This window comes from Erythrolamprus reginae, chromosome 2 (assembly GCF_031021105.1).
Source record: "Erythrolamprus reginae isolate rEryReg1 chromosome 2, rEryReg1.hap1, whole genome shotgun sequence".
Taxonomy (NCBI): domain Eukaryota; kingdom Metazoa; phylum Chordata; class Lepidosauria; order Squamata; family Dipsadidae; genus Erythrolamprus; species Erythrolamprus reginae.
Window position 1 is genome coordinate 267,778,033 of NC_091951.1, and position 13,080 is coordinate 267,791,112.

Below are 13,080 nucleotides of genomic sequence, written 5' to 3' on the forward strand. Positions count from 1 at the left end.
GAACCAGAGGGAAGAGCCCCCCCGCCGGCAAGAAGTCGGCTCGCAGGACCTCGCTCGCCTTTTGGATTAAATGGGCCGCCCGAAAGACGCGCCGTAGCGGCGTGAGGAGGAGGAGGAAGCGCCAGAAGAAGTAGTAGCCGCGGAGGCAGCAATAGCAATAGTTACAGTAGTAACATCAAGAAGAGGAGGAGGAGGAAGAAGAAGAAAGAGCAAGAAGAGGAAAGCGGAGCGCCCGCGGACCTAACGGGCGGGAAGGCGGACTTGGGCGGCGGCGGCGGCGCTGCTGCTGCTGCTCGGGGGGACCTGAAGGGGAAGCCAGGATGAGCAGGTAAAATCCTCCCGCTGCTTGCTTCCGCTGACCCATTTCGCCGAGACCCTTCCCGCTCTCTCTCTCCTCCTTCGCGGCACGCAGATCTGCATTTGTCACTAAATGTCGTCGTCTTCGTCCCCCTACACCCCACCCCGGTTGCACCCCAGCCACCCCTTCCTCCCCGGCGACCCACCATTAGCAGCACCCCGGCTTCTAAATCTACCATCGGGGAGAATTAACAATAAGATTTGGCGATGGGGGTGGGCGGGAGCGGAGGAAGGTTGATTCCCGTGGTGGCAAAGGGAAAATTAAAGTCACCCCTGAGTATCGGATGCGTACAGGGTGGGCCAAAGGCGAAGGCACTCGAAATGCCAGAAGGACCGCTAATGGTCGAGTTACCATATGCCCCAAGTGATGGGGAGGAAAGACACCAGGGGGAAAAAGTAGCTGTCCTACACAGACTGCTTGGGGTTGTGGATGTGTTTTCTTATTCATCCTCTTGAGGTGGGGTGGGGGGAATCCAGGAATTTTAAGAAAGGAGAAATATTTGGCGATATAACTGTCAGTATCATTGGCAACACTAAGGACAACGATTCCTGTAGGATTTGCAAGAGGGCTCCTTTGTTGGCAAACTTAACCGATGAGGATTCTCTCAAGAGGTGACATGCTCTCCTTGCTTTTCAGCCTGCTTGGATTTTGCAAGTTGCCCTTTCTACTTAATGCCCCCACCCCCAGGCCAGGATAAGTTGCAAGTTGCACTATGTAACCTTTTCCTCCACTCTTCTGCTTTGCTGACTTGAGTTTTGTTCCTCTGCAGGTTATTTCATGGGGGCTTTCTAATATTATTTTTTTCAGGTGCTTTTCAAAATAATTTTCATACCACAAGGGAAGCATGTTTATCCATCACCCTAGTGTCTATACACAAAAAAAAATTGAATGTATGTTTTAGATCCGGTTTGTGAGGAGTGCTCACAGTGTGTGTGCACCGTCAAGGTTTCATGTTCAGTTTCAGTGTGTGGCAGTGCAATATTTCAGTTGAGTTGCTCAGATAGGTATAGTTTTGTTTTGATAGTTCTTTCTTCAGGGCTTGTGACTTTATTTATTTTTGGAGAAAGAAAATACTGAAAGGTATTTCATAATAGGAGGGTATTTCTGTGAATTGCTTAGATCCTATCTGAGTGTTCCTCCTTTTTTTAACCATATATGTTACAAAAATTAAAGTGAACAGAAAATGTTACTTTGGATGTATGGTTAAAAAAAACCTTAGACTATTGCTGCTTCAAATTCAACATGAAATTTGGTTTTCAAAGCCATTTTTTTAAAACCTGTGAGAAACAAATGATCACATAAATCCAGAAACTTAACAAAAATCAAACAGACCTTTTCTTTAAAAAAAAATCAATGACAGGTAACTGTTTTTAAGTAAAGCTGCTGCTGATTTATCAGTTTCCTTAAATGAAGTGTCATAAAATGAACTGTTTTATTGATGGTGTCTAAATGTTTAATTAATAGCCTCTTTAATGGCATCAGTTTACCTGTCAAATTGTATCCCACTGGATTGATGTAAATATACATTATGGAAAGTGTGATTGAAGAATTCTAGTTTTACAGAGGGAAGAAAGATAATAATAATCTGAGGGCAGCATATTAGATTTATACATACTTTCAATCTGAAATGATACATGTTTTTATACATTATTTTCAATTACTGAGATTGCAGAAAAGACTTCTTTTTTAAAGTTGACATTAAAACATTTATAGTAGTAGATTGGTGTAATTTTTCAAAAGTAGTGCTTGATAATGGATATTCCAGATGTCAAGAAACAGTGCTTTCAGAGTTAGTATTTCATTTGTATAAATACCTTGCTATTCAGTTACTAATAGTGCCACAAGTTAAAACATGCCTGTGATAAGATGTAGGTATTAGATTCAGACAGTTCATGGCATTATTTATTTTTTGTGTAAGGTTTGAAAATAACCCAGCTTTTATATTTACAATATAGCTACATTCCTAGTTTTAAGGGCTACCATATTTTTTTTTTAAAAATAGAATGATGTTTACATACTGGAACTAACATGCTAAAAAGTAAGGATTACCCCTTTGTCTGCTGCTATGAGTGCTAAACCACTAGGGGCCTGTATAAACTGCATTTAAACAGCAAACACCAGAATTTACAGAATTTGCTCATGATTTCACTCTAAAGCCATATTTGTACTTATGCTCAGTTCCATAAAACTTAGGTTTATTTGTTTATTTTGAAAGTATTGTGAGTTGTATTTTTAATATGTTGGAATTAAATTTATTTAGTTTTCTATAGGAAAAGTGTGTGAAGCTTGGGAATTGTCCTTGCTCCTTTCATAGTTTGGGAATTATACTCTCTGAAAGATGATCACCTTGAGAAAAAAGAGGTCTGTGTATATATATATAATTCGTAACATGATGTTTAACATAACCAGACAGATGTTTAAGAAGTGTTAGTGTAGAAAAATGAGCTGAAGAATGTAAGTTTAGAAATGGCTCTATTCTTCTAAGACCAGAATAAGCTTAAAACTGGACAGAATTTCCTAAAAAAAAAAAGATTTATGCAATTTATTGTTTATTTATATTTTCCTTATAGATACAGATATTTGAAAGTTTGTCTTTGAACACTTAAAGATTCTGGCATATTGATGTCCAGTAGATTTAATTATTCCGTAGATTTTAGAATGGACAGCATTCCTCATAAATATTAAGCAATAAAGTCCAGTATTCCTTTTCCGATTTTTAGCTTTTCAAATACCGGTAGATAGAATGCCATTTGAACTGGAGAACAGCTGAAACATTTACATATTGAATTTCCTTAAAATTGAGCATGATTTATCAAAGTAACACAATTTTTGATTTATGGATCAATCAAAAGACTGTAGGGTGACACAAATAAAGAATTATTGTCTATGATGCATGGATAGATATTTTTTTCAGAATAGTCTTTTAAATTATTAAGGAGAAGCAGATGATCAGCTGTCTTGGGAATCTTGGTATTGCATCCAGTAGTAATGCTAAATATAGGCTTAAGTGAAGAAAAACAATGGTACTATTTGATAGCAATATTTCTAAAATATATATTCTTTATCGTGGTAAATATACTAACATCAACTTCCTATGAATGTGTCTTTGCAAGCACAAAATTTAAATAATAATACTTTCATTTAGAAATTTCTATGCAGATTAATTTTATATATCTATTTGTGATAGAAGCACCTTATTAGACTTTGTGCAATGACAGCTTAACAACATTAGTAATTTTTAGGATGGCAGATTAGATTAAATTTTGAATACCAGTGTATTCCACTGTGCAAAAATTATGCAAAATTTGCTTTGTGTTCACAATATGCTTTATAATCAGGTATTCAGTCATATTTCCACATATGTTGGATGTGGGTTAGCTTTTTAATTTATTTGGAACAAATATACAAATCTTCTAACAGATATATAATAATAACTAAAAACCAAAAAGAAATTCACTGCATAAACCCTCCTTCATAAATTATGATACGCTAAGTGAAAGCAGTGGATGATTTTTCTCAGTGATCTTCTATGGTTTTCTATATGGCATATGTACAGGGGAAATTTAATGATACAGAAGATTAGCTTTAGAGACCTTTGCCCTTAAAATCTTTTTCTAACATGTTTCATTTTTGTTTCTTTATGTTGTAGTTCATTAATAGGACTCTGTCTTCCACAGCACAGCACAGATGTAATGGAATAAACATTTATCCGAACCATAGTGTTTCCTCTATTACTTATTTATTATTGTACTATCATTCAATTATGACTGAACAGTGGCATGTTGACAATTCCATTGATCCTAACAGTTAATGCATAGCAAGGAAATTTATTATTACAGATTTAACCTTTTTTTCTGTTAATCATTTGGTATTTATAAAAAGAAATCATAACATGTAAATTGATCTCTGGTATATCCAAAATTAGAAGAATCACCATTGGTCATCCTGTCAAAATGCTGCTCTAGACAGAATATTTTTTGCTTAATATGTTCCCCGTAGATGTTTGTTCTGTCTTTATTTGGATTCTTCATTCAAGTAAAAAGATTTTACAGCTTTTAATATATAAATGTTTCATATTGAATTTTAAGAAAATACATATGTCTTATCTACCTGATTTTTAAAAATCTAATATTTTAAAAGTAAAACAAAAAATGAATTAAAATGGATGCAAATTTGAATATTAAACATAACTTAGCCCAATATTAGATTGATTCATGCATTTTACAAAAATGCTTTTATAAGTTCACATTCCTTTTCTTACATATGCGAGATATATGTTATATTATCAACACTCTCATTGAAATTGTGAGACATATGGTCTGATCTTTACGATAACATAAAATGGTTTGATGAAGACATTATTGTGTTTAATTTTTTGTGCTTTTCCTTACTAAATAAATGGGTGTTTTTATTTGGGTACTGTCAAGTTCTGCAGTTTGGGAAGCACAAATGATCATGGAAGACTTTGAAAGTGCTTATTTTTATACAGCAGCCAATAGTAGTTAAATGCAGTTGATGTGTATTTTTTAAAGAAATAATGTATTGTATGAAGTAGAGCAGTAAAATCTACCAATATCCAGTTTCCATTATTCAAAGTTTTGGGAAGCATTTTTCAAAATTCAGTAATATATATGTGCTGTGTGTGCGTGTGCTTCCGAGTGTGCTTGCTAGCTTGCTTATAAATGGCCAAAGCTACTTGCTTCTCAAATTAACTTATGTTTAAATGTCAAGCTAATGACATTTCATAGATAAGCAAGGAATTAATTTCCAAAGTTATGGGAATTTTTTTTAATGTATTGTTTACTGTCTGGCTTGCCGTTTAAAATTAGTAATTAATTGTTGATTTACTACTATTCTTTAATGTTTTATCATATTGGTTATAGAAATGTTGCTTAACCTAAGAAGATTACAAAATTTAAAGAAACTGGTCGCAGATCAGTAAAATCAATAACACTCAACCATTTGATAGGATGCTTTGTAATCTGTTCTTCTAATGCTTACTTTGAAATATATCACTTTTGCAACGTGAGTTCCCTATTTAAACTTAGTTGTAAAATAGTTTTAATCTTAATTTATTCAGATGGTGAACACTAATAAATGCAATCAGGACTAAGCTTAGAAACTAAAATGAGGATTTGTGTTTCTTTTTTATTGCTCAGAACTTAGAAAGCTGCTTAACTGTTGTCCAGTGCAGCTGTCCTTCCCCGAATGATTAGGTTTCAGAAGCAATGATGGATGTTGAATGCCTGTAGCCAGTTGTGGGGTTTGCTCTGAGGTCAGTAGTACTTGATAGAAGATAGGAATTTATAGCCTTCCGTCTCAATGCCAATTCAACCTGAAGTGTTTTTTAAAGGGGAAAAACCACAGACATTACTATGGCTGTCTGGTTCAGAAAGCCTTTCAGATTATTTGCTGAAATAATGAATAAGTGTGATTTGTAGACTAAGTGTTCACAAAAATAGTTGATTATGATACAATTTTGGCAATGTGCTTGTTTTTGAGTTTCTTAAAATAAGCACTAGTAGAAGCAGTAGTTTTCAAGTAGAATGGAATTAAAATTGGCTTTAGAGAAGGGAAAAGTTGTTGAGGACCTGTTGACCAAACCGGGGGAGGTATGACAGGCAGATATTTTAGATATTTTAGAATATCTACATATTTCGGTTTTGCTGAACAGTTACTGTAAATGCTGAATATAATTTTGTGTACAAAGAGTGGAGGTAAGTCAGCTTTCAAATCAGAATTAGTTGATTTAAATAGCATGAATGATGATGCAATTTTTTTTTCCAAAAGTCTCATAAGCAATTTCTTATAAAACAAAACTTTTGAAGTTGAGAAGCACCTGCAGCTGTGTGTCATCGAGAGATGGCATGTATCTATGTGGCATAGATGGGTGTATAGCAAACAGAACTGAACATCTGATACAAAGTCTGCTGCCATACTGCAAAATTCAAATTTATTTTACACTAATTGAGAACAGGGTGTTATTGTGTTTTGTGGCAGAATATTTGGAACTGTAGGAGTCCTCAAACCAGAATATAGGATTGCTTACTATGCTCTAAAGCAAGGATGTCAAACTGGTGGCCCAGGAGGCCGGATGCTGCACGCCATGCCCACCCTGATTCTGCAAAGGCAAAAAATGTCATGATATGTCAGGTGTCATGATCAAGTTGGACGCCTGTGCTCTAAAAGTAACAGATCAGAAAGCATTTTTACTGTACTTACCAAAACATTTAAAATGTGTTTTAATGTGGAAAGCTTCTCTCGAACAAATGTATGGGTGTTCTATAAATGTTGTGCTCTCCTCAAGTTATCTCTTAATGAAGCCTAACTCCTAAGTAGAACAATATATAAACTGTTTATGCAACCATTCATATTTTTCACTTTTCCACTATAGTGATTGGCGAGTGATAAGTAGAGGAAGGAATAAATGCTTTAGATCAGAGGTCCCCAACCTTTATGGCTTGTCAGACCAGTGGGATGTAGGGAAACCGGGCCATGCAAGCAGTGGGTTAGTGTTGTGTGTATGGCTCACCCTGTCACCTGCGTAGCCCACTTGCAAACCAGCCACAGCTCCTAGTGGGCTGCAGCACGGGTTGGGACCCCTGCTTCAGATAGTTTCGCAGTCCTATTTAATTAGGGTTATACAAAATAAAACATGAAATACAGTGGTACCTCTACCTACGAACGCCACTACATATGAACTTTTCTAAATAAGAACCAGGTGTTCAAGATTTTTTTGCTTCTTCTCAAGAACCCTTTTCCACTTAGAAACCCGAGCCTCCGAAACTGTAACTGGAAAAGGCGGGGAGAAACCTCTGTGGGGCCTCTCTAGGAATCTCCTGGGAGGAAACAGGGCCAGAAAAGGCGGGGAGAAGCCTCAGTGGGGCCTCCTGGGAAGAAACGGCCTCCACCCTTTCTATCATTTCCCTAATCACACGCATTTGCTTTTACATTGATTCCTATGGGGAAAAATTGCTTACAAACTTTTCTACTTAAGAACCTGGTCACGGAACGAATTAAGTTCGTATGTAGAGGTATCACTGTATGATATCTTTATACTATATTACTATCTGCTAAACGACACATAATATTGACAAACCATTTAATACTGATTTTAAATATTTAGTTTTTTTCTTCCTAAGTGTATAACTGCATTTTTTCTATTAAATGTCACTATTATGTAATTATCTACCCTAATCCAGAGATTTGGAATTAAGGTGTTATCTTTCTCCATCAATTTTGTGTTCCTTGCACATTTGATAAGCATTGCTTCCATCGTCTCATATATATAATTAATATGTTAATATGTATAGGTCCCAGGACTAAACTGACAATATCGAGTTCGCTGATTAATTGTCATGCCATATTCAGTCTACACTTAGTTAGCTTACTATATAGGCTTTTATAGCATAATTTGTGAAATGGAATTCTGCAAAATATGTTAGTGATGGCGAACCTATGGCACGTGTGCCATAAGTGGGCATATTGGTGGGCATGCAAGGTCAGGTCCGGCGCGCATGTGTGTGTCGGCCAGCTGATTTTCAAGCCTTCTGGATCCACTGGGAATCGGGAAACAAGGTGTTTCCAGCCTCTGTCGGGGATGGGGAAGGTCCTTTTTGCTGCTCTCCAAGTTCTGTTCTCTCCAACCCTGGAAGGCGAAAAATGGCCCATTTCAAGTTGGGAAAGCCCCCTGCTTGGAATAATGAGTGTGTGCGTGCTCCCCTCCATGCTACCCTCTTTTGGCACATGAACCAAAAAAGGTTTCCATCACTGTTATATCTGATACCTTTCATATAGTTTACTAATATCTTACCAAATGAAATACTGAATTAAAATTTTGTGTAACAAGACTTATTCCCAACAATTCTATATTAATGTCTGATAATCAGCACATTGTTGTCAAAGAGCTTATAGGCTAGAAATCATAGTTTTTATGATTTGCTTCAATAAACGTCTATGGCAATAGTGAAATCCAATTTTTTTTACTATCAGTTCTGTGGTCGTGGCTTGGTGGGCATGGTATAGTGAGACTTGGTGGGTGCGGCTTTGACCTAGTAGTGAAAGGAATCTCCATTCCCACCCCAGCCCAGGAAAAGGATACTGCAAATTCTCCATTCCCACCCACTCTGGGCAAGGGATACTTCAAAAACCCCATTCCCTCCCTACTCCTGAGAGAGGTATATTGCAAAATCTCCATTCCCACCCTACTCTGGGGCCAACCAGAGGTGGTATTTTTCTGGTACTCCGAAGTATTTAAAATTTCTGATACCGGTTCTCTGAACTCCTCAAAATTTTCGCTACCGGTTCTACAGAACCTGCTGGATTTCACCTCTGGTCTATGGAGATTGTCAATCATCCAGGTCCTGGTTTTCCAGTATCCAATCAAAGCTGAAGAAGCTTCTTGGATGACAAGTGCAACATCTTCAATCCCACCCCCCCAAGAAAATCAATTTGCCTCTTGAAAAAGCACCTTTGGGATTTGTTTCAGCAACTTGCTGATCTCACCATAATCTCCTTTTATCTTTTTTGGACAATGGGAACAATCTTTGCCATCTTCCAGTTTGACATTTTATCCATACTCCATCTCTCAAAGATAAGGTATACAGTAGTCCCTCACCTATCGCTGGTGTTACGTTCCAGACCTGGCCGCGATAGGTGAAATCTGCGATGGGGAATTTATCGACTGATAGTACTTATTTAAGTATTTATATTGTAATTGTTTGGTAAGTTTTCATTGTTTTAAGTGTTTATAAACCACACAGTATTTATTTTAGATACAGTATTTAAATACAGTATTTACTATTTTAGATTTTTTTTGTTTTGAAAAACCTGCCGATCGAGTTCGGCGGGCTGTTTAAATATGCCAATCGACTTCCTCAGAAACCCGCGATGAAGTGAAGCCGCAGTAGGTGAAGCGCGGTATAGCGAGGGACTACTGTATATTTTCATGCAGAGAATTGGTAACTCCTTTTATTCTTATAAATTTATTCAGAGTAATGAGGTATTCCCTGGTAACTGAAATAAAAGTTTAGTTGAACACTTTTTCTTACTACAGACCCTATTAAACACTGCACAAAACTTACCATTTTATGATCAGTATTCCTAAGAACTCCAGAGTATTTCATCAGTTTTCTAGAAAATTGGAAGGTATGGGAATCAATGGACCATTGCTAGAATAGTCAGATTAGTATGTTCTAGGATTTTTCAGAATATTCCAAAATTTCTTGAAAGCAGCTTGACAGCCTCCCAAACTGTTGCAACCTCAGAATAGGAATTTCATGTTCTATTTTTTTCCCCTTTATTTCATATATATTTCAAGAAGCCCATTTGATCCTCTGTCTTACCAACTTTACTTTATTTTGAGATTTTATAATAATATCTCTAATTGTAGGATACCTCTGTGAACTCATTTTTGGTGACCTTCCTATCACCCGCATATGTCTATTTTGCATTCCTTTGGATTTTTTGTTCCTATCTTTGTCTTTGTCCTTTTCACGATCTTCATCACAATCTCATTTTTCTATTATCTTATAATTTATCATAACATTGGCTTAATATTACTTTGACTTTTTTTGTACAAAAGCGTAGTGCAAGGGTGGATCATCAAATCATAATATGTATATATTAAAATCATAGGGCAAAATCCCAGTTTATGACCAAGTGAATTCTTATTACTCTTTTATTTTTAATTTCTTTTAAGAATTATTTTTCCTGTTTCTACTAACCTGAAGCATACTCAATGGATTATGTCTCAGGAAATGGGAAAAGATAACTCCTAATTATAAATCTTGTGATAAAATTTGGCGACATATATTTTTCATCTACTGCCTGTCCTCCAATAAATATTTTGAGGTCCAGTATTACATCAGAGTCTTATGAATGGTTCTGAAAATATCTGAATCTAAGTGCAAAGTTTTCTGGCTGAAAAGAAAGAATACATAACATTCAGGCTTCCTGAAGAATTCCTCTATGATAGGAATGTGTGCATGAAAAGGTAATACATTTTGAAGCACCTAATCATATCATAATCTCTTGCAAATTCAAGGATGTTATCCTATGGGGTCTGAGCTGATTAGTGATTTGCAAGGATCGAAGCTGACAAGCCAGGAATTAGAGGTTCCCAGGGTAGACATGTCTGCTATGTAAATAGCACAACTGGAGTACTTCAAAGCCTGCACCATATATAATGGTGGGAGGATAAAGTTCATATATCTCCATCCTGGTTTCTTGGGGAGGCAATAGGTAACTGCTGTCCATGGGTTAATTCTTATCTGCAAAGAGATTCTGATCTAGCTGAGCTGTGCTTGTGTGCTTTCTGCCAAGTCAAGCTGCAAGGTCGAACTAAGCTGTGAAGAGTTGTAATTTACTGCTGAGTTCTGGTTGGGGAAGCCTGACACCAACACAGTTCCAGGTCTGACTGGCCCCCAACAAAATTCCTTTCCTCTTGGTTATCTCCATAGGCAAGCTGACATGTAATTCAGAAGACAGTAATTTGTGTGGGACAATTGCTAACTGTCTGCTATTTTAATAACTCATAATGATCCTACTATAGCATCACCCTGGTGTATTATGGGTAATTACATGGTTTTTATGAGTAATTAAAATATATTCTAATTTAATTTTCTGCAGAGCTCCAAAGTGATGCTATGTTTAAGGTTTTGATGAATTAGAGTAGTAACCTAGGATTGTACAATCAGGGTAGATACACTGATTGTGCTGGTAGTACACTGAAATGCTGGGACTTTGGCATTATGGCCAGGGAGGCCTTGCATTCGCTATACTACAAGAGCGTAGCATTTCATACTTTTCTTAATTGGAGTTAACCACAATTATTATCTGATGGAAAGCTTTTATTGTAGTGAGATCTAAATCTACTGTTTGGTTCCCTCAAATTCTCAGCCCCTTTTTGAAATCTGCTTCTTGGTCCATGTATAGGGCCTAAGTAAGTGTGTGTGTGTGTGTGTGTGTGTGTGCTTTCCTTTTGCCAGATCCGTATACTCCAAAATGGGAGGGAGTATACTTCCTAACAGGCAAGCAGACCCAGTTCGAATCCCAGAAGGGTATGGCTAGCTGAGGAGAGCTAAATAGCTTGAAATAGATCTATATTAGTCTCTTTATTTCTTCATCAGTAAAATGTGTGTATGTGTATGTAGCATGCATATGTGTGTGTGAGAGAGAGAGAGTGTGTGTGTGTGTGTATCATGCATATTTATATAGCCATTTTTGTAACATGCATACTTTTGTATATAACCAGTGTGCATTGCCCAGTTACTGTTGATGAAATGGGTGGATAAATAAATAGAAGTACTATCTGTAATACATTAAGCAAAGACATGTCATAATATATTTACAATCAGAAAAATGTACATAAAATATCTTCCGCACCATCATGTTTATTCAAATGTGTTTTTTTAATAGCATCATTGATATTACAGTCAACTATGCTTATGAAATATGAACAATTTCATATGAACAATTTCAAATCAGTTTTGATTAAATGCACAAACAAAAAAAGAGTATAGGATAACTTTGGAATTTGAGGAAATAGAAAATATGGACACACTGAAACAAATTCATTAACTCTAGAATAGAATAGAATAGAACAGAACAGAACAGAACATAATTCTTTATTGGCCAAGTGTGATTGGATACACAAGGAATTTGTCTTGGTGCATGTACTCTTAGTGTACATAAAAGAAAAAAATACATTTGTCAAGAATCATGTGGTACAACACTTAATGATTGTCATAGGGGTCAAATAAGCAATGAAGAAACAATATTAATAAAAAATTTAGGATACAAGCAACAAGTTACAGTCATACAGTCCTAAGTGGGAGGAAATGGGTGATAGGAATGATGAGAAAAAAACTAGTAGAAATAGTTCAGACTTAATACAAAGTTTGACAGTCTTGGGGGAATTATTTGTTTAGTAAAGTGATGGTGTTTGGGGGAAAACTGTTCTTGTGTCTAGTTGTCTTGGTTTGCATTGCTCTGTAGCGACGTTTTGAGGGTAGGAGTTGAAATAATTTGTATCCAGGATGTGAGGGGTTAGTAAATATTTTCACTGCCCACTTTTTGACTCGTGCAGTATACAGGTCCTCAATAGAAGGCAGGTTGGCAGCAATTGTTTTTTCTGCAGTTCTGATTATCCTTTGAAGTCTGTGTCGGTCTTGTTGGGTTGCAGAATCAAACCAGACAGTTATAGAGGTGCAGATGACAGACTCAGTGATTCCTCTGAAGAACTGTATCAGCAGCTCCTTGGGCAGTTTAAGCTTCCCGTGTTGGCGCAGAAAGAACATTCTTTGTTGTGCTTTTTTAATGATATTTTTGATGCTAGGTGGCCATTTTAGGTCTTGAGATATGATAGAACCTCTACATTTGAATGTCTGTACTGTTCATACTGTGTTATCTAGTATTGTGAGAGGTGGAAGGATGGAAGAGTTTCTCCTAAAGTCTACCACCATTTCTACGGTGTTGAGTATGTTCAGTTCTAGATTGTTCCGTTCACATCACAAGGTTAGTTGTTCAACTTCCCGTCTGTATGCGGATTCACCATTGTCTCGAATGAGTCCAATCACTGTTGTATCATCTGCAAGCTTCAGTAGTTTAACAGATGGATGATTTGAGATGCAGTCATTGGTGTATAGAGAGAAGTGGTGAGACTACACAGCCTTGAGGGGGGGGGCTGTGCTGATTGTACATGTATCTGATGTGATTTTTCC

The 13,080-nt window shown here is 36.7% G+C and overlaps 1 protein-coding gene across 1 annotated transcript in view; it reads left to right on the forward strand.

The window, feature by feature from the left end:
* Positions 1-304: 304 nt before the first annotated feature.
* Positions 305-13,080, forward strand: part of PTPRD (protein tyrosine phosphatase receptor type D) — a 450,382-nt gene continuing 437,606 nt past the window's right edge. Inside the window, exon 1 of the mRNA XM_070742569.1 lies at positions 305-328. The gene's annotated coding sequence lies outside the window, so the exon portion shown is untranslated. The remainder of the gene's footprint in view (positions 329-13,080) is intronic.